Source organism: Lycorma delicatula, chromosome 11 (assembly GCF_047948215.1).
Source record: "Lycorma delicatula isolate Av1 chromosome 11, ASM4794821v1, whole genome shotgun sequence".
Taxonomy (NCBI): Eukaryota; Metazoa; Arthropoda; class Insecta; order Hemiptera; family Fulgoridae; genus Lycorma; species Lycorma delicatula.
The window spans coordinates 50,218,460-50,240,469 of NC_134465.1; the positions used below are offsets into that span (position 1 = coordinate 50,218,460).

Here is a 22,010-nt window from a genome sequence, read left to right on the forward strand (position 1 = left end):
ACACACACACACATATCAAGTTGATATAATAAATAAAAAATGCCATTGTTCCTCCATTTTAAAAAATTTTTCTTTTCTTTACCGTTTAGGTATTTCTCTAAAGTAATACCTGAACGATTATTACTTCAGAGGGTGAATGAGGATGATATGAATGAATGAGTATAAGTGCAGTCTTGTACAGTATCAGATCAACCATTCCTTAGATGTGTGGTTAATTGAATCCCAACTACCAAAGAACACCGGTATCCACGATCTAGTATTCAAATCCGTAACTGCCTTTACTAGAACTTGAACGTTGGAACTCTCGACTTCCAAATCAGCTGATTTTGGAAGACGCGTTCACCGCTAAACCAACCCAGTAGGTTTTGACCAACCCTTTAAAGTTGGAATTTCAAAAAATCCTTTCTTATTGTGCATTTAAACCGTAAGAATATGTATTCATCAATTTATCTTCAATAGTTTTTGGTGGGTGTTAATGAATTAGTCAGTGAGGACAAGTTGTTTTATAGGTACAGATATATATATATATATATATATATATATATATATATATATGTATAATATTAAAATTATTATACAATATTTAATTATATATTATTTTACTGATGCTATTATTCATGGTTGTTAAAAATATAAAAGTTTTAACTTGTATATTATTGGTTTAGTATGGTAAGTTTATTTTACTATGCAAATCAGGATGAGTTCTTTTTTTTCTTCCTTCTGTTTTATTTTTTTTTACATTATCTTTTGTCTCTGTCTAGTATGTCTATGACAATTGCTGGCAGAACCACCGTCGATGAAGAGACTTCCTCGTTCGTGTTAGCAAGTTGAATCGCGCGCATGACCAGAAGTCGTGTATAAACACACACACACACATACACATATATATATATATATATTATTTGGAATGAGCGAGAGTTGATTGCAAAATAAATAACTAAAAAGTATTCAAGAGAAAATTATGCCAAAATTATTAGTATTCACCCGTATTATTATGAAAAAAAAGTGAAAATTACCGTACACTAAGAATAAATTGTATTTGAGAGCTGTGTAACTGAAGTGTTATCCTTTCTTTACATTCTATTTTAAATACAGAAGTCTTTGTCCTTTAATAAATAAACTTTTTATCAAACATTTCTATATTATAGGTAGATATATTATTGTCCTATGATAAAACTGATTTAATTATTTATAAAGGTAAAACAAACTTTGCCGGGGAGGGGGGCAATGCGTCCCCTACAAAAAAAATACCGTTGAATAATAGGTTAATTTGCATTGTAATCTAGTTAATTAAAAAATTTTTATTAAATGTGGTTATAATATTTGATATCAAATAAACATAAAAATCAATCTTTATTTAAAAAAAAAAAGAATTATCACACGCTTTCAGCCAGTCTCCATCGTTTAGAATATACTTAAATATGTAAAATTACAAAGTAAAATATTATCCAGATGTGAGAGTAGTGTTAAATCTCTTTACATTGTATTTTTCTTATTTTTTTTCTTTTTTAAGGCCGCAAAGGACCATTTTAGTCAGAATAATTCAAGTCTTTTTTGCCGATCTTTTGGCCTTTAAGTTCTTAGCTTCAATTTCTTTGATCCATAATTGTGGATTTTTTAAAGACCAAAATTGATCGATAATTCTCTTCGTAATCCTATCCTGCGATATTCTTAACAAGTGTACACAAAAAGAAATTCGCTTCTTTTTCATAGTATCAATTAAGGATTCCAGATTTTCGTACAGAAATTTATTAGGCAATAATCTGTACTGATTTTCGGGTTTATATTATATTAACATTGTATATTATTAATAATTTTATAAAAGAGTGGTACAGTCCTTTTTAACCCATGTTTACGATTAGTTTATTTATTAATTGTCCTTGTACATTATAATTATTATAATAAAAATCTTTATTTTTTTATGTATAATCTTCATTTACATTTTATACAAAGATTTTATTTTTTTATTTATTTCATGTGAGGATAAATTGTAATTTTCTTATCGTTATTTCACAATAAGATTTATGTGTAATTAACAGATTTAAGGGGTAATCCATCCTACACAAAAATAAACACCGTTTAATAATAGGTTATTTCCATTGTAATCTAGTTAATTAAAATTTTTTTATTAAATGTGGTTATAATATTTGATATCAAATATACATAAAAATCAATCTTTTAAAAAAAAAAAAATTATCACACGGTTTCAGCCAGACTCCATCGTCTGGAAAAAAATACAGTTAATACATAATTTTTCTGAAAACTAACAATAAATATTTTATGTATCAGATTTAGAAATAAAATAACGTATTGAAAGACATCACGTATAAAAAAATTAATGTGAACTATTTATTATGGGAAGTTATTATACTAGTACAATTCAACATTTATAAACAAATTTAGTTCATCAAACAATCCGACAAGGGGGAAAAGAAAAAGAAAATTATTTGAGCGATTTCAGAATTAGTACATCATCAGAAAAATAAAACAATAACTATAATATATATATATATATATATACCGGGTGATATTTAACTATGGAAACAGCTTTATACTGTATATCTGAGAGCTATTTGGAAGTAAAAATAAATGGGGTTTTACGTAATTAAAAAAAATCTGTATTATGATGGGTTTATAATGTTTGTCCGCCATATTGGATGTGCCATATTAATCAAACTTAATTTATTTTTTAAATAGAAAGGTGGACATATGACATATGATTTCGAATTAAAATTTTACAAGAAAAACAGTGGTGAACGCGTTTTTTTTTTGTTAATGTTTCCGTTACCGAGTTATAACCATTCAAAGTTGCAATGACAGAAAAATCATATTAACAATAAAACGAGGTAAAATGCGCTTCATTAACGAGTTTTTTTTTGCATTTTATATTCATAACGCGTACAATAACGAACTTTAAACAGTGATATAATATTGATAATAAACAACAACTAATAATTAACAACACAACAATAAATTAAACAGCTATATCGCCTCATATTGTTTACTTTAAATATTACAATATTTATTTTAAAATTTTAAATAAATATTTTCCATCGTAAATTACTAATGAAATAAATTTTGAAAGCATACCATTCTACAATAAATGTTCAAAACGCTTCCCCTCTACAGCTTGGCAGTGTGAAAACCTGAAGGTAATATCCGTTTATAACTTATATCATTACTAGTAATGATATCTAATGATATCTAGATTACTAGTAAGATTCATCAGGTTATTCTTCTTTTCAATTTATCAATGTCTGTAGGTTTTTTTTTGTAAACATTATGTTTCAGGTACCTCCAAAAAAAGTAATACGGAGGAGACAGGTTTGGGGTAATATGGCTCCTCTACGACCTATCTAGCAATTTGGAAATATTTTTCCTTTACTTTCAATTTTGATTTTTTTGGTTCTGTCTTTAATTTTATTACCCGAGAAGGGAGCCTTTTGCACAACCTATCGGAATTAGGTAAGTTTTATATAGTTTCTTTTTTCTATTATTTTAACTTTTATATTTTAAAGACTCCGTCTTCGATATTAGTTTTGAGTTTTATTTCACTTTTTTGACTTTTGTTTTAATAAATTTTTATTATGTGATTTATATTAATTTTAAACCTTATAAGTTTTATTATTTTAGAGTTATTTTACCTTTTTATTAAAGAAAATTCCGGGCGATGATAACACACAGGCGTTTTTCGCCTTCAAATAAAAAAAATTTGGAAATTGTTCATTTAAAATTTGCCGTGCCCTTAGATAATAATTAGATGATATCCCATCTTGCTGAAACTATACGTAATTATTTAATTCTTGCCCAACATTCAACCCCGTAAACGAATTTTGAAAAAAAAAAAATTTTGATCATTGCCTCATATATGGATATATCTGAGTTAAATTTGAAGAAAATCGATTCGATCAAACCAGAGAGGTAAAGCCAAAAGCAGTACCATACACACATACATACATTTTTTTTAGTTTAGATCATTCGTTCTTAAAGTGGACGATAACGTCCCGTTGTGGGCGCTGGAGACCTTCAGAGGGAGCAATAGAAGGCCTAAAGAAAATTGTGGGCGATCTAGGAAGGCGATGGCTGATTAAAAGAAAAAAAGGCAAAAATTATATGTTTTCCTGATATTTAAAACTAAACTTAAATACCTACTTCACTAGTACAAAAAATTAAAGGGACACCTATATTTTATAATAAAAAATGATTGTATTCAAACTAGTTTAACTTTTCAACCAAAAGGCTTAGAGACACGAATAAAATAAAACATTAAAGCTTGAATATTCTACTTTTTGACAGTATACTTTATATTTAAAAAATAATCAAATTAAAAAAAAAATCAGTAAGAAGAAAAGTTTTAAAAATTTGAAATTTTTTCTTCGTGTTAGATCGAGCGCATGGAGGAAACGAAATTTTTTTCAGTAAATTGCATTAAAATCGTTTAAAAGCTTAAGACTTAAGCTTTAATTTCTTTTTTTTTGCATCTCTACGATTTTTCTGAACCGAAATATTCACCTTTAAAGAGAAAAGGCCAATTTTTTTAAACAGAAATCAATTTTAATAAACATACTTCCAAATTTGATTAAATATGCGTTTTAATTGTTCTCATTTAAAATGTAAGTTTCAACTCAGAAATAGGATAAGCCATGTTTAAAAACAATATTTGTAATTGCAGTTTTTAAAAGGGCATCTTAAAAACAGCAATTGCAATTATTATTTTTAATAGATGGTAAGTTTATAAATTTTGGGGGGATAGAAAAGTTTTGATTCACAATTTGGGTGGTGGGCGAAAATATTTGAAAATCAATGGTCTAGATGAATTAGTTGATCCTAAAAATGTAAATATTTATAAAAAAACCACGAAACCCCATTTTTAACATGATAACCATACTTTTTACCCTTTTATTAATTTTCCCTTCACCGGGTAACTAAGATGGCCGATATATTTTATTATCGATTATGCGAGTAAAAATTACGAAATTATTATTATTATTATTATTATTATTATTCTTAATGTGTGTGTTCAACCAGTGGTGAATAATAAGCAACTCCTCTTCACTGCCCAGTGAGATGAGAATGATATGTGACGTTTGAGGCCAACTATTCCTGAAATGTGTTGTTAATTGAACCCCAACTACCAGAGTACATGAATCCACTAGTCTAGTATTCAGATCCGTATAAAAGCAACTAAATTTTACTAGGAATTGAACCTTAGAACCTTTGACTTTGAAAATCAGCTGTAAAATTTGCGACGATGAGTTTACCACTACACCAACCTTGTGGGATATTATAATCAGTTAAATTAAAACTTCAAAAAAAATCTGATGTAGACACCACATTACTTCCTTGTACGCCTTTCTTTCTTTTTCTTGTTTAGCCTCCGGTAACTACCGTTTAGATAATTCTTCAGAGGATGAATGAGGATGATATGTATGAGTGTAAATGAAGTGTAGTCTTGTACATTCTCAGTTCGACCATTCCTGAGATGTGTGGTTAATTGAAACGCAACCACCAAAGAACACCGGTATTCACGATCTAGTATTCAAATCCGTGTAAAAATAACTGTCTTTACTAGGACTTGAACGCTGGAACTCTCGACTTCCAAATTAGCTGATTTGGGAAGACGCGTTCACCACTAGACCAACCCGGTGGTCCACCTATTAAGTTACATATACACATTGTTTTTAAAGTACATAAAATTTATTTCAATTAATAACTTCTGATTTTTTCCATATATATATTTTTTTTTATTGTTATTACTGAATTATTATCTATTGTAATTTTTTTTTACAATTATTATCAAATTCCGGAAATCGAATCATTATCCATATCCGAAATTTTTTATCATAATCATGAAATGGAGCTTCAAATTAAATATATATTTAAATTATATTTATAGCTTCAAATATATTTAAATTAAAAAAAGGAAGTTAAAAAAAAGGGAGGTGAAGTCTGATTCGAACCGATGTGCCTTCCTCTTATAAGATCCAAATATTTGATTAATTAAAATTTCATTTGGCTATAACTCTGAAACCAATGGAAATAAATACACTTATTATATATCGTTGAAAAGCTCTTAATGAGGGCTTACTACTGCAGTCAATAAAAAGTCCAAAATCCAAATTTTTGGACTCTTTTGGTCCATTCGATTGCAATCAAAAGCGGAGGTGCATAACTAGATGTTACAAAACTACGGCTAATCATTTTTGAGTTACGCAAATGTTTTTAAATTTTGGACACTTCTGGTCCAGTCGATTGCAGTCAAAAAGGGAGGTGTACAACTAGATGTTACAACAGTCCTAAATCCAAAATTTCAACATACTACGGCTAATCGTATTTTGAGTTATGCAAGATACTGACAGACGTCACGTTGAAACTAATTAAAATGAATTCAGGGATGGTCAAAATGGATATTTCCGTTAAAATCTGAAATCCCAAATTTTTCGTGATCATAATACGTTCTTTAATTCGTACAGGGAAGTAAAAAGGACGAATAAATACTATTTACTTGGATTTATGTCATTAATAATTAAACAAATTACTGTTTTTGCACATTTTAATTAATATGAATATATATATATATATATATATACATTTTTTTTAATGTAATTATTATTATTGCAATAAAAAATGAATAATTCAGGGTTCATTAATGATAAGTAATGTATTTAATAAAGAAAATTTAATGGGTTATTTATTAGTTTATTGCACTCTTTTTTTAAATTATTTATTAATTTGTATATTTGTTATTAAAAAAATTATAATTACGTAAATGATTATCTAAGTAGAACAGTAATTGTTTAAAATTCAATTAATTGTTTTGTTTTTAAATGATAAGTACAATAATACATACAAATAATTTTATTATTTTACTTTGTATAACAAAGTATATTAATAATAAAAAAAAGAAATAATCAAACTTGGAATGATTTCAATTAAAAATGTTATTTTTTTATGATTATATAACTATTAAAGCTTATGTCAGATTATATCTTTACCGATTAATTTGAAGCTCCATTTCATGATTATGATAAAAAATTTCGGATATGGATAATGATTCGATTTCCGGAAATTTTTGACATATCTTCGCGTTTCACATTTCCCATATCCCTAAACCACCGTCAGTTCAAAAGTTTATTTATACATATATATTTCACTTTCTTGTAGAAACGATAACTGCCATAATTTTGCGCCAATCACTTTCAAATTGATACATAAACTATAACGCCCAATAATCTCGGTCGAGTTCGTTAATGGACAAAATCGGACCTTGGGGGTGGAAATGGGAGGGCTGTTTCGAAAAAACTAAATATCCCTATAAATTTCTTATTAAGTAAAATATCGAATTCGTTTAATGTTCTTGCTATTCTTTGAGGAAGAGCCTAAAACTTATGTAAGTAAAGTTTTTTGATATCACCAACCATTGGCCCAGGGGGTGGAAAGAATGGCAAAAAAATCATATCTCCCTTAACAGTATCAAATCGGTTTAAAGTGCTCGTTAGTCCTCTAAACATTACCTAAAACTTTTGTCTGAAACAATTTTTGATATGACCAACCATTACGGCAAGGGATGACCAAAATATTGCTGGAATTGTAAGAAGATTGGAGTTTGTCGTATGCTGTGGAAATTTTTTTATCCCTTACTTAGCATTGGTGAAATCTACCTCCCCCTTCCGGCGTGAAATGAATTTTTTTAATTTAAACCTTTATTGAGTCCTTTTTTAAAAATTTAACTAGTTGAATTTATTTCTCTAAGAAACGAATAAATAAATAAGCTGACAATGAAGTTGTAATACTCTCTTGTCATTGGTTATTTATTTTATTTTTTTTTTGTCTTCAGTCATTTGACTGGTTTGATACAGCTCTCCAAGATTCCCTATCTAGTGCTAGTCGTTTCATTTCAGTATACCCTCTACATCCTACATCCCTAACAATTTGTTTTAAAGTTATTTTATTCCAAATCTAAAAAAAGTGTATTTCCTGACTTTTTACCCTGTTTTTCTTAAAATCAAAGTGAGGTAGAAGTCTGGGACCAATTCTTTTTTTCAATTTCTTAGATCAAAACAATAAGGAACCACCAAACTTACCCATCGATTTGTACCCTAAGAATTTTAGTACGGTTTAATTTCACAGAAGGAGTAGAAAGCAGGGCTAAATGTTTCGTGAACCGAAACTCTCTAACGAACCATTTTCTGAACTTTGTACTTGATTGTATGTTAACTTGAACGTATTTTTCTTATTTTTGGCTATAGAATCATCTGAGAGATTTTCGTGAAATTTAGAACCATTCTGTATATGTACATCTCCCCATATTGAAGACAAAATTACTACGTCTGTAATTACGCTCAGCGTAACTACAGATGTAACCTGTAGTTCAGGCGTGGCCAACAGTTTTTGCCTCCGGACCGAATTTGAAAGAAAACATTTTTCACAGGCCGAGCGAAATATTAAAATTAAAAAAATTTTAATTACAAAAATGATTAATTTAAGTAAACAAAATTTTATTATGGAATTTGTTGTACTTTTATTTAGATTCCTTAAAGAAAAAGTTTGTCTACAAATATAAATTAAGTTAAAGATTATTAAACATTTCTTGACAACTTTTTTTAAATTTCCGTAGTATTTTCCATTATTCAATTGCTTATAAAAATAGTTACTTTTGAAAACCTTTTCGTAAGCTGCATGAATTCATTACGGGGGCCAGATCTGGCTCGCGGGCCGTCTATTGGTCGAGCTTGTTCTAGTTAAGATGTGAAAAGTACGAGATTATTTTATCTTACAACTAGTATACCCGGCAATGCTTCACTATTGCTAGATTTGAATATTAAATGAACACAATTGAAAGTTTGATAAAACATTTTTAAAAATAAACAATATAGAACTTCACAAAATTTAACCTTTCCGTTTTTCCCTTTTCTCTTTCTCCCCTCTCATTTCCCCCCTTTCCTTTTCCCCATTTCCTTTTCCCATTTTCATTTTTACAATTTCCATTTCCCTTGTTTTCCCTTTGTCTTCTCCCTTTCATTTTCTTTCCCTCATTTCCGTTTCCCTTGTTTCCCATTCCCCCTTCCTGTTTCAATGTTTCCCTTTTTATTTTTTCTCCTTTCCCCCTTCCATTTCCTTTTCTCGTTTTCCCTTTTTTCAATTTTCCCCTTCTTCGTTTTTTACCTTCTTTCCTTTTACCGTAAATCGGTACAGTAGTTTTTTAGTTTATAGCGGACACACATATCGGAAACATTGAAATGGAATCGTAAAATATTTAGTATAGTGTGTGTTGCTTTTATGTCCAACAGATAGCGCTGTTTTTTTAAAAAAAAGCATGTTTTACCTGTCATAGGTGTGACATCTTAGGTATATAAATAGTAGGTATATAAAAACACGCGCGTATTCGAATGCAACGTTGTGTCAAAATTTCAAATCAATCGGTGAAGAACTTTCGGGGATTAAGGATTTTGAACAAACGAACATTTACATTTTTATTTATATAGATTTTCAATTATAATTATTAAATTTGTTTATATATAGTTACCTTTTTTTTGAGAATATATATATTAGATACACTTAAAAAACTGCTTTTACGACTTTATAGATAATTTTTCATCTGATTCTAGCAACACAATATATATATATATATATATATATATATATATATGTATTCCATGCAAACCGTTCTGTTAAAATAGTTCACAATCGTCACGCATCGTAACTTAATTCAGTTGTCGGTATTAATATTACTTATGTTATTTATTAAAAGTTAACTTAAAGTCACGGTAAATTATAGTTTATAACAAAGAAAAAATGCGGGTTATATTTATTTACGTACACAAACACACACATTCGCGTAATTATCCGTTGTTTAAGTAGTTTTCTGGTGTTACATAGCATTATAAGCTATTCATCCAGTAATGTGACTCAGTGAAACATAAGTGGATCGTTCGTGTAATGTGATTACTGAAACACGAGTAATTCTTCGAAATGCGTAGAATACGATACGCGTTCAAGGCCACAATGCAAATCATCATATTTACTGGTTATTTAACCCTAGAAACTTTTATTTCACTCAATACAAATCAGGAATCACTTTTACGGAGTGTTTTTTTTTTTTAAGTTAGTAGTGCTAGCGAAAGGTTTCACTCTGATTTCTCTACTCCAACCATAAAATAATTACGGCTCAAATTGTGTGGAATAAAATGAATGATTTTTATTGTTTTTTTTTTTACCTAAAGGTTAAAAATTGGGTTCATAATTATATATCCTGTAATCTTTTAGGCAATTATTGAAAAGCCGAGTATAATTAAAGACGAAATAGGCACTTTGTTTCATGTTTGACATAAATTTAATTTTTTTAAGTAACTACTATTAAACTGATTTTTTTTTTAGTAGTTAATTTTATTTTTACAATTTTTTTCAGCCTGAATTTTTAGTATTCGCATTTTAGAATTTTTTTATATCAAATAAATACAATAGTAAGTAAATTTATGTATATTGGGGAGATAATTATATGCATCAAAAATCCTAACTAGAATTCTGTGCAGAAGAATTGACAGGAGAATGGAAGAACGGTTAGGAGAAGACCAATTTGATTTCAGGTAAAGTATAAGGCCTAGGGAAGCAATTTTAGCTCTCAGATTAATAATAGAAAGAAAATTAAAGAAAAAACCAACATACTTGGCATTTATAAACCTGGAATAGGCATTTGATAACGTAGACTGGAATAAAATGTACAGAATTTAAAAAAAATTAGGGTTCACGTATAGAGATAGAAGAACAACTGCTAACATTTAAAGGAACCATACTGCAACAATAAGTAGTCTAAGAACGTAAAAAAGAAGCGGTAATAAAAAAGGAGTCCGACAAGGATGTTCCCTATCCTCGTTACTTTTTAATCTTTACATAGAACTAGCAGTTAATGATGTTAAAGAACAATTTAGATCCTGAGTAATAACGCAAGGTGAAAAGATAAAGATGCTACGATTTGCTGATGATATAATAATTCTAGCTGAAAGTAAAAAGGATTTGGAAGGAACAATGAACGGCATTGATGACATCCTACGCGAGAACTACCGCATGAAAATAAAAAAGAACAAAACGAAAGTAATGAACTGTCGTAGAAATAACGAAGATGGACCACTGTATGTAAAAATAGGAAGAGAAAATATTATGCAGGTAGAAGAATTTTGTTATTTGGGAAGTAGAATTACTAAAGATGGACGAAGCAGGAGCGATATAAAATACCGAATAGCACAGGCGAAACTATCCTTTAGTCAGAATTTAATTTGTTTACATCAAAAATTAATTTAAACGTCAGGAAAAGATTTTTGAAAGTATACGTTTGGAGCGTAGCTTTATATGGAAGTGAAACTTGGATGATCGGAGAACCTGAGAAGAAAAAATTAGAAGCTTTTGAAATGTGGTGCTATAAGAGAATGTTAAAAATCAGATGGGTGGATAAAGTGAAAAATTAAGAGGTGTTGCGGAAAATTGATGAAGAGAGAAACATTTGGAAAGTATAGTTAAAAGAAGAGACAGACTTATAGGCCACATATTAAGGCTTCCTGGAATAGTCGCTTTAATATTGAAGGGACATGTAGATGGAAAAAATTGTGCAGGCAAACAACGTTTAGATTATGTAAAACAAATTTTTAGGGATGTAGGATGTAGGGGATATACCGAAATGAAACGACTGGTACTAGGTGGGGAATATTGGAGAACTGCATGAAACCAGTGAAGTGACTGAAAACAACAAACATGAGAAATCTTTTAAAAGAAGAATATTAAGAAAGATTTTTGCACCCAGAAGAACATGGGAAGGTAATAAGCTAAAATATAACAAAGAAATTTAGCAAGAAATAAAAGATTTAGAAACGGAAATGCGGAAAAGAAGAATGAGTTTTTTTGGTCGTATTTATGTAACGAGTGATAATAGAACTTACGAAACAATTATTTAACTTTTAAAAATATAGAAAAAGAAGAATAGGGTGGCACCAAGAAATAAGCCAAGACCTAGAAAACTAAATAAAGATTGGAAAAAAAATAACAAATGGAATAGGATTTCGAAAAACAATTGAGAATTTAAAACTAGATGAAAAGGAATACAAAAGAACAACCTCAGAAAATTTTCATATTAGCAAAAACAAGAATTCTTGGAAAAAAATAGAAAATACTGCAAAGAAGAGGAAAAGGAAATGCAAGAAGATCTAATCAAAAGAAGAAGAACAAATTCTTAAACATATATTTTCTTCTCAGTTTTTCTTAGATAAATTTTCTATAAAATGTTATAATAATTTATTTTTCGAATTGCCTGCGTATATCTCTGGACCGCGTGTCTAAACTTTACAAGTTAAATTCAAAAAGAATTTGAGCGGTGCAAGTTAGAAGGATGGTTCATTACGATGCTCTAAGTTAGATTGTTGACGTTTCTTTATATGCGGTATCTATTGTTTGCAATAATTTTAATTAAATGACGAAAAGCCTGTCTATTTTCTCAGAAATACGTAAGAGTTTTTTCTTACATCTTAATTTTTAACTTATATCTAATATCAACTTGTATAAAGATGTATTTAATTGTTTTATTTTGACGCGTATATTTCTTCTATTTAAAGCAAAAGTTTAAAGAGAAAGTATTTTTGTGATTTTGTATAAGAATTATATACGGAAAAATTATATTTTTATTTATATAATACTTATGTTTGTCTTTCGTAATAAATAAAAAATAACTATTTACACGTGATGTATTAATAAAGTCGTTGTACTAAAAACAGTAAGTTAATTTTAATCTAATAAAGGTGTGTTTTACAAACACTTGAAATATAAACTTTTATTGATAAGAATACAGAACGATTGATTTGTATATATATATATTTGGCAATTCTAATATTAACTTATCAATCAGGTACTTTTATTTATTTGTTTAGAGTATAAAAATTGACATAAAAATATTTTACATAACGTACGTAATCTTTTAAAAAAAATATGTAAAAGCGCTTTAATCGTTAATTCAGTATTAATTCTTAACTTACAAAATACAGGGTTATCATAAAATAATGGTGCGGTTTTGAACATGGTTTAAATTAAAACAGAATTACTTACAGTTTATGTTTTTTATTTTTCAAATTTGTCGTCTCAAACATTTTTTTACATAATTAATAAATTTCAATATGTGCGCCCTTAGTCGCTCGACAAATGTCCAAACGATACTCCAAACTTCTCTCCTACTACTTCTCTCCAAACATTAGTTAACATTTCTTCGTTGATGGTTGTCATCGCTTCATTAATCCTGTTTTTTAAGCGGTTTAGGTCGCGAATTTTTTTTGTATAAACAACGCTTTTGATGTACCCCCACATGAAAAAATCGTAAGGTGTCAGGTCTGAACTCCTTGGAGGCCAAAGTATGGGTCCTTGCCGGCCTATCCATCGATCTCCAAATTTTTCGTTCAAAGCGTCCGTGACCGATGCATTGAAGTGCGGGGGAGCACCATCTTGTTGGAAATGAAGTCGATGAATGTTTTCGAGTTCATCCGGCTGAGGAAAGCAATAATTGGTTAACATGTCAAGATACACAACTCAACTAATTGATTTTTAAGCTAGGAAGAAAGGCCCTATTACATGATTTTTCATCGCACCACACCAAACATTAACTTTAGGCGAATCGCATTGTTTCTCGATAATTGCGTGTGGATTTTCAGAGTCCCATATTCGCGAATTGTGTCTGTTAACACATCCATTCACATGGATTGTAGCTTCGGCTGTAAAAATTATATCATCTAAAAATGATTCGTTTTCACTTATTCTGTCCGACATTTCAACAGCAAAATTGTAACGTTTTACACCATCATCGGGTTTCAATTCCTGCCGTATCTGGATTTTATAAGCGTGTAATTTCAGTTTTTTATGTAAAACTTTGTGAACTGTTGATTTTGGAATACCTAATTCGACGCTTCGACGGGGGATGGACTTCTCAGGACTTCTAATTGCCGATTGTCTAATTAGTTCAACCGTTTCGTCTGGTACACTTGGTCTGCCGGTTGATTTCTGTTTCTTAACCGATCCGGTTTCTTCGAATCGTTTGAACTAACGTGTTATGTTATTTTTGTGTGGTGGATCTCTTCCAAATTCACGTCGAAACACACGTTGAACTAAAATTACGGATTTTAATTCGGCCATCAATAAAACACATTTTGCTTTGTGTTTATCCGAGTGCATAGTAACTCACGAAACTCACCGCAACAACAATACAAGAACAGACGTTATGGTTACAACTGCTTATAAACAAACTTTTGGGTTGGAGGCTTTCAGGAATACCAATATAACATCTAGAAATTTCCCTACAATCTTCCTATGAATTACTGAAACCGCACCATTATTTTATGATAACTCTGTAGTTAAGAAACTAAACATAACACAGTTATTCTTGTAAAAAGCAGATAAAAATTAATTTTTTTGTACTTTACTTTTGTACAACCATATTATAGTAACTGCTTTAACAAAAAAAGTAGCTCTTAGATCAAACACATTTAATTTATTTTCTTTAAATAATAGTTGGAGCCCATCGAACTGGTCCTATAGTAACTTCTCGTCGCAAATCAGTTGTTTAACAGCTGAATTTCGAAGTCGAAGATTCTAAGTTTCAAATCCTAGTAAACGTTAGTTGATTTTATATGGATTTGAATGCAATAGATATCGATGTACTTTAGTGGTTAGGGTTCAATTAGCGGCACATCTCAAGAATGGTCGGCCTGAGTCTATACAAGATTACACCTCATTTACATGTCATACATATCACTCTCAATTCATTGCGCTTTGGAGTGGATTTGCTTATTGTTTGAAATTATTGATTAATGTTAGTTGAACAGTTCGCAACATACAGTTTGGCGCACGAAATAATCCAACATTTGGTTTTGTTAAAAAATATTTATTTGAATCGCTATACAGAAAAGTAAACCCAACGGGTTGGTCTTGTGGTGAACGAGTCTTCGTAAATCAGTTGTTTTCGAAGTCAAAAGTTCCAAGTTCAAATTCTAGTAAAGGCAGTTACTTTTATACGGATTTGAATACTATATCGCGGATACCTATGTTCTCTGGTGGGTTTCAATTAACCATACATCAGAGAAATGGTCGACCTGAGACTTTTTTCTTTTTCCTGTTTAGCCTCCGGGAATTACCGTTCAGGTATTACTTCAGAGAATCTCTGAAATGGTCGACCTGAGATATTTTTTCATTTTCCTCTTTTACCACCGGGAATTATCGTTCAGGTATTACTACAGAGAATGAATGAGGATGATATGTATGACTGTAAATGAAGTGTAATCTTGTATAGTCACAGTTCGACCATTCCTGAGATGTGTGGTTAATTGAAACCAAACTACCAAAGACCACCGGTATCCACGATCTAGTATTCAAATCCATATAAAAGTAACTATGACTTGAACGCTGGAACTCTCGACTTCTAAATCAGTTCCAAATCATTTAGGGTGAGACCTGAGACTGTACAAGGCTAAACTTCAGTTACACTTATACATATCATTCTCATTCATCCTTTGAAGTAATATCTGACGGTGATTCCCGGAGGCTAAACAGGAAAAAAATACGGAAAAGTGAAATAGAACATGTTTACTGTATGTATACTTGAAAATTATACTCTGCTTATCACGTGTGATATTTCTATATTTTAAAATTATTTTTAAAGTACATATTACATAATTTACTATCATTCCAAGTATAAACTTTTTTTTTTTTTTAAATGTAGTGGCAGAATATTATATACTACACTACGGGAGGTCGTAGAATGATATAAATTAAAAATAAAAACAACACGCATTCACAGCCTATTTTATTGTATCCTTAGCCATTTGAAAAGAAATAAACAAAAGCAAATTAAAAAAAAAAGAAATTCATTAAGTATTAGGTTTATTAATTATTAGGCCTATATAACGTTAAAGAAATATTAATATAAATTGACGTAACTTATACAGTAAATAGACTACAATAAAAGAACGCTGCTAGCGAACTCTTACGATATATTATTAAACAAACTATGTGTATTGCTATTCTGTAGTAATAAATCTGTCCAAAGCGTAAGGTGTTCTAACTGTATCGAATAGTTACGTACGTAATAATGAATTATTATGTGCAGTGTAAGCTCTCTCATATATGTGGTCCACAATTATCAAACGCACGTTTGTGTTTTTTTACGTTTGCGTTTGTCAGTTGAAAAATAAATATTTAGGTGAGAGTTCAGCTTCAGGGTTCAATCAGGCATCAATTTTTTTTTTTCATTTAATATATTACTTAACTCTATGTGTGTATATATATATATATATATATATATATATATATATATATATATATAAGATAGAGCCTTCCTTTTCGTTCACTTTCTAATTTTATAAAATAGTAATAATAATAATAATAAAATGTTTAGTTCATTAAGTCACACTTCCTATTCTACTTGTATTAATTTGTTTTACGATTTTGTGTGCGTGTATTTTAATTGACATTAAAAAAAAATTAATTTTCATATTACAAAACTTTTAAAAATATATACTTCCTTGCCCATAACTTTCTCTTTCTGTCAGAAAGGGATTCAACAGAAAATAAAATAAATATTTAAAAAAATTTTTTATTTTGTTCGATAATAGTGATAAATTATATAAATCTTGGAAGTCGAAAGTTTTGGAGTTTAAATACTAGTAAATGTTAATTGCTTTTATTCGGATGTGATTACTATACTGTGGATACCGGTGTACTTTAGTAGTTGGGGTTCAATTAACCACACATCTCAGGAATGGTCGGCCTTAGTCTACACAAGACTGCACTTCATTTAGACATCATACATATCATCCTCATCACATTGAGTCGTGGGGTGGGGGATTGCTTGTTTTTCACTAGTTAAACAGATTGCAACGTACATGTTAGAAAAAAAATCATATAGATCACGTTAGAGTAGGTAGCTCTTCATAAATAAATAAAAAATTGACTACATCGTTGTTAAACAATCCTAGAATTGGATATTTATTCTTGAGATCAAATCTGGGATCTTTATTCCCTATTATTATCTTATTATTCCCTTTGATTCCTTATTGGGTTATTATTCTTGGGATTTGTCTTGAATCCCTAAAATCTGCTTTGGATTGTACAATTTCTTTAGTCAATTTTATCTAAATTTTGCAAACAAAACCTCTTTTTTTTATTAAACTTGGTTCATTATTTTACATTATTATTTACTTTACAATTTAAAAAAAGAATTTCCTCTAAGGATTTTTCTTTTGCCTAAAAATCAAAAAAATTACCTTTTTATTTATTGCATAATTTTTAACCGAATTCTTTTTTGTACGTCTTTCTAAGCATAGTAGTAGCGCAAGTGGCCCTAAAAAATACTTTGGGGACATATTGGGAGTGGTAGTACCGATCATAGTTTAAAAATATCGATTGTTTAGAACCTTTTTTTAGTTTATTTAAACTTTTTAATGTTACAATAAAATTTCATCATAATTTACACCTCATTCGCAAAAAAATAGATTTTAGGTAATTTTTTATTGGTTGTAAATAATTCAGTGGAATTTTTTTTGGTTTCTTCTATTTAATTTACTAAACGTAGACAAATTAAAAAAAAATATTTTGGGAAGTTGATTTTGTGAGGGGGAGCAGATTTTAATTTTTTTTTTTTTTAATTTTTTACTTCTTTGTACAAAGTAAAGGAAGTATTGTGATCGCGAAAAATTTCAGATTTCAACGGAAATATTCATTTTTACCATCCCTGATTCCATTTTGACTAGTTTCGGCGTTACGTTTATGTATCTCGCATAACTCAAAAACGATTAGCTGTAGAATGTTGAAATTTTGGATTTAGGACTGTTGTAACAACTAGTTGTGCACCTCTTCCTTTTGATTGTAATTGACTGGACGGACCAAAAGTGTCCAAAAAAAAGCCCAAAATCCAAATTTGTTTTGATTTTAGATTTTTTCTTAACTGTAGTAATAAGCCCTCATTGAGAGCTTTTCAACGATATATAATGTGGTACTTATTTTCTTTGGTTCCAGAATTATAGCCAAATAAACCTTTAATTAATGATATATTTGGATCTTAGAGGATGGCACATCGGTACGAATCTATTTTTTTTTATTTTATTTTTTTTTTATTTAGATATATTGTAAATAAATAATTAAAATATAAAACCCACTTACCAACATATCTTTTTATACGTTCAAGCGCTTTCGGAAATGAATTCTATCTTCAGAAACTTAAAATTTTTAATTCTTAAAAAACTAAAACTTCGATGTCATAAGTAAAATGGTTATGTAAAGTATATAAAATATAGTGGTCGTCATGTGTTTAAGACTGTGTCGACTTTATGTCCTTATGAATGTCTCCACCATTATCTAACGGACAGTTATCCACGGAGTGGATAACGGTGGAGACATTCATAAGGATGTTAAATCGACAAAATTTTTAACACATGACGAACAGTATTATATATTTTATACACTTTACTTAACAATTTTGTTTATGACAACGAAGTTTTAGTTTTTTTAAAAATAATATAAAAATTTTAAGTTCCTGAAGATGAAATTTGTTTCCGAAAGCGCTTGAACGCATAAAAAGATTTGGTGGTGTTTTTTGTATTTTAATTGTTTATTGTATAATCATACCAACGGGCCTTGTTTTATAAAATTATTAAATACGAGTATATCGATTTATTAATAGTTATTAAACCTTGATTGAAAAAAAAAAATGAAAAAAAAATCAGTAGTTATTAGTGAAATAAAACTTTATGTACTTTTCATTTTAATTCAAAAATTTTTATCGTGGTTAATAATAATTAATACATCAATATATTTGAATTAAAACAAAAAAATTTAAAAATAAAAATATGTATATGAAGTCGGATTCTATCGGAAGTATTCATGGTTACGGATCGCACACGTTCCCACTTACACCGCATTACTATTTAAGCGACGTGAAATAAAATTAATATACAAACTAATATAAAATGCTGATACGGACACCACAAAAAAACTGTGATGCATGTGGTGTCCACCATAATTCAATCGTGTAACTCGTCACTTTATTAAAGAATTGGAGGATCGTATTATTTCACTTTCAAATGAAATAAGTTTAAATGACTTGCAACAAAAAATGTGTATATGTAATTTAATAGACGTACAAAAAAGTCAGGTGGTGTTCACATCAGAAAAAGATCTTCTGGGAAGATGATTTTGGTGGTGAGGAAGCAAAGAAAAGTTTTAATTTTTTAAAAACTTTTTTCATATATGATTATTCTTCCATTATATAATAAATAATCAATGTCAGGAATACAAAACACCTTTCTTTCCAGCTTTCTTTTCATCCAAATGAAAATCTATTGCAGATTATAAAATTCTTCCCATTCTTTATATATAGTTATGATATTACACACGTAATTGCTGTTTTCTTCAACCAATTTTCCACCTATTGTCAGGTATGGGTGTGTGTGTGTGTGTAGGCAAATGTGTGGGATATGGAATTTTTTAGCGTATGATAAATGCCATGCCCGACCGGGATTCGAACTCCGGACTTCTGGATGAAAAGCCGAGTCGCTACCACTCATTCCACGGAGGTAGTTTAGCTACTTTATACAGTCAGAAAAGAAATAATAGATTTACTTTGTAAAAAAACCAGTACAGTTCTAAAATAAGTAACTATCACATTTATATAAAATTTTTCCAACTAGTTTTCTAGGTACTTTCCGGATCTAGGTGTGTGGGTGTGTGTGTGTAGGCAAATGCAATTGCCGCTACCGGCTTGCCAAGTCTGACGTAGCTACAGTGTAAGTATAAATGTACCGGTAAACATATATTCTGAAACATATTCAGGTCGACCACTCCTAAGACGCGTGGTTAATTGAAACCCAACCACCAAATTACACCGGTTTCCACAGTTTCGCATTCAAATCCATAAAAAAAGCAAATGCCTTTACAATGACTCGCACCGTAGAACTCTCGACATCGCAAAATCAGCTGATTTTACGATAAGGAGTTAAATCATTATACTAACCCGGCGGGTTTTTACTCATTGGTAGTAATTTAAATATACATAAATATGCTTGTAGTATTATATATTTAAATTATTGCCAATGATCTATATCATAGAAGCAGTGGAGCTTAGTAATTTATCGAATAGAAATAGAGAAAAAGGAAAAATAAAAATATGTAGTAGTATTTTAAAAATTAAAGGGATATAGAATAGAATGGAAGATAGGTAGACCACCTTGTTGGTACCTTGGCGCATGTTCAGTCTACCGTGTTATGTACTTACATTAATAATAAGAATGATTATGATAAAAGCGTCATCATTCTATGATACACATGAAGAGTTTCTATGATTATATATTATAAAATTAAAACGAGATAGTAGATGCAATTTCTAATATATTTATAATATATCTTACTATTTAACTAATAGTGGAAGTGAGATGGAAGTATAAAATATTATAACGATGAGTCGACAAAGGAAATGAAACGAAATATAACTTATTTGTAATTGGTTTCCGTTATTTATTTATTTTATGTTAATTTGTATATTCCGCACAGGTATGTGTATGTATGTGTATTTATTGAAAGAGAAACGTAGTTATGTAACCTTCATTAATTTCCTTTAATCATTTATTTTTTTTAAATATATTAGTGTAATTTTTGGCTTATTTTAATTAAATCTTTTTATTACACGACTGTCCAAAAAAGAGTATAAAGTATTTAGAAGGAATGTATGTTTGTTCCATTGTAGCAGCTCAACGGCCGAACCGATTTAGATGTATGACCCCGCGTTGGAATTCTTACATTATCGCGAGTATTATAGGCTCTATATATAAACAGGTGATTCAAAAGAAAAGAGAAATAATTTGGAAACCGATTCTAAAGCTTGAAAAAGAAAAAAGTTCATATAAATATATTTCCGAAAAGGCTTTTTTATCGTGTTCCCGACTAGCGAAAAATTTCGCGCGGATTACAGTTCTCCTAGTAAAATTTCGGTATATTAGGAGTAAACTTGATGGTTTCTTATGTTAAACAATTGAATGAAAACACGTCCCAAAACTGTATTTCCCATATTTATCATGATATCCAACGTAAAACAGAAAAATTCGGAGACGCAACATAATTTTTTTATGTTTTAAGTACAATAACTTTTTTAAATAATAACTAATAAATTTGTAAATTTTATTATCAAAACGAGTAAAAAATTTTATTCTGAGAAAATTTATTTAAATATATGATCGAAAAAAATCAAATTTTATTAATAAAAAACAAAAAAAATCCTATAAATTTATAAAAATTAAAAACAACTGTTTTTAGTAAAATATATTTAAATCTTTGAAAACTCTTACTATCCCTATTTCATTTATGTGTAATACGTTTCACATTTACATAAATAATACAATTCTTATGATTATTTATTGTTTAATAAATGAAATCGAACCGGTAAGAGTTTTGTAACAAATTTTTCCTTATTATATGAAACGCTTAAACATTGTTTATTATCTATTATTTTTATATATATTGTCTATTACATATATTTAACATATATTTTTTTTTAAAGAAAATTCTAAATTAATAACATATTTTGATAATAGAAATGTAGTGTCTATCTTTTCTGATATCAGTATCGTTTTGTTAAAAACATTTTTATTTATATTACAGTAATTTTTATTTTTTGAGAGGAAGAAATGGTATCTTTTTTACTTTTTTTTTTTTTAACCTCCGAGACCACCGTTAGGTATTGCTTCAGAAGGTGAGATGAATGATTTGTAGCGTGTGTAAAATACCTGACCGGGATTCGAACCCGGGACCTCCGGATGAAAGGCTGAGACGCTACCACTCACGCCACGGAGGCCGGCGAAGAAATGGTATTTGCGAGACTCTTACCGTACGGTTTACAATTTCATTGTATTTTTTTTGGATATCACTCCGTTTTGTTAGATTATTCTTTTATTATTTTTTTTTATGAATTACTGATTGTTATCTTATGAATTTATTATTAA

The 22,010-nt window shown here is 29.4% G+C and overlaps 1 protein-coding gene across 2 annotated transcripts in view; it reads left to right on the top strand.

The window, feature by feature from the left end:
• insc (spindle orientation adaptor protein inscuteable) overlaps positions 1-22,010 on the top strand; it is a 253,116-nt gene that overhangs the window by 103,948 nt on the left and 127,158 nt on the right. The window contains exon 1 of one of the 2 annotated variants that reach the window (XM_075378869.1): positions 3,302-3,465. The exons of the other annotated variant lie outside the window; for it this stretch is intronic. The gene's annotated coding sequence lies outside the window, so the exon portion shown is untranslated. Of the gene's footprint in view, positions 1-3,301; positions 3,466-22,010 lie in introns of those variants that run through there. 2 annotated transcript variants of the gene reach the window in all.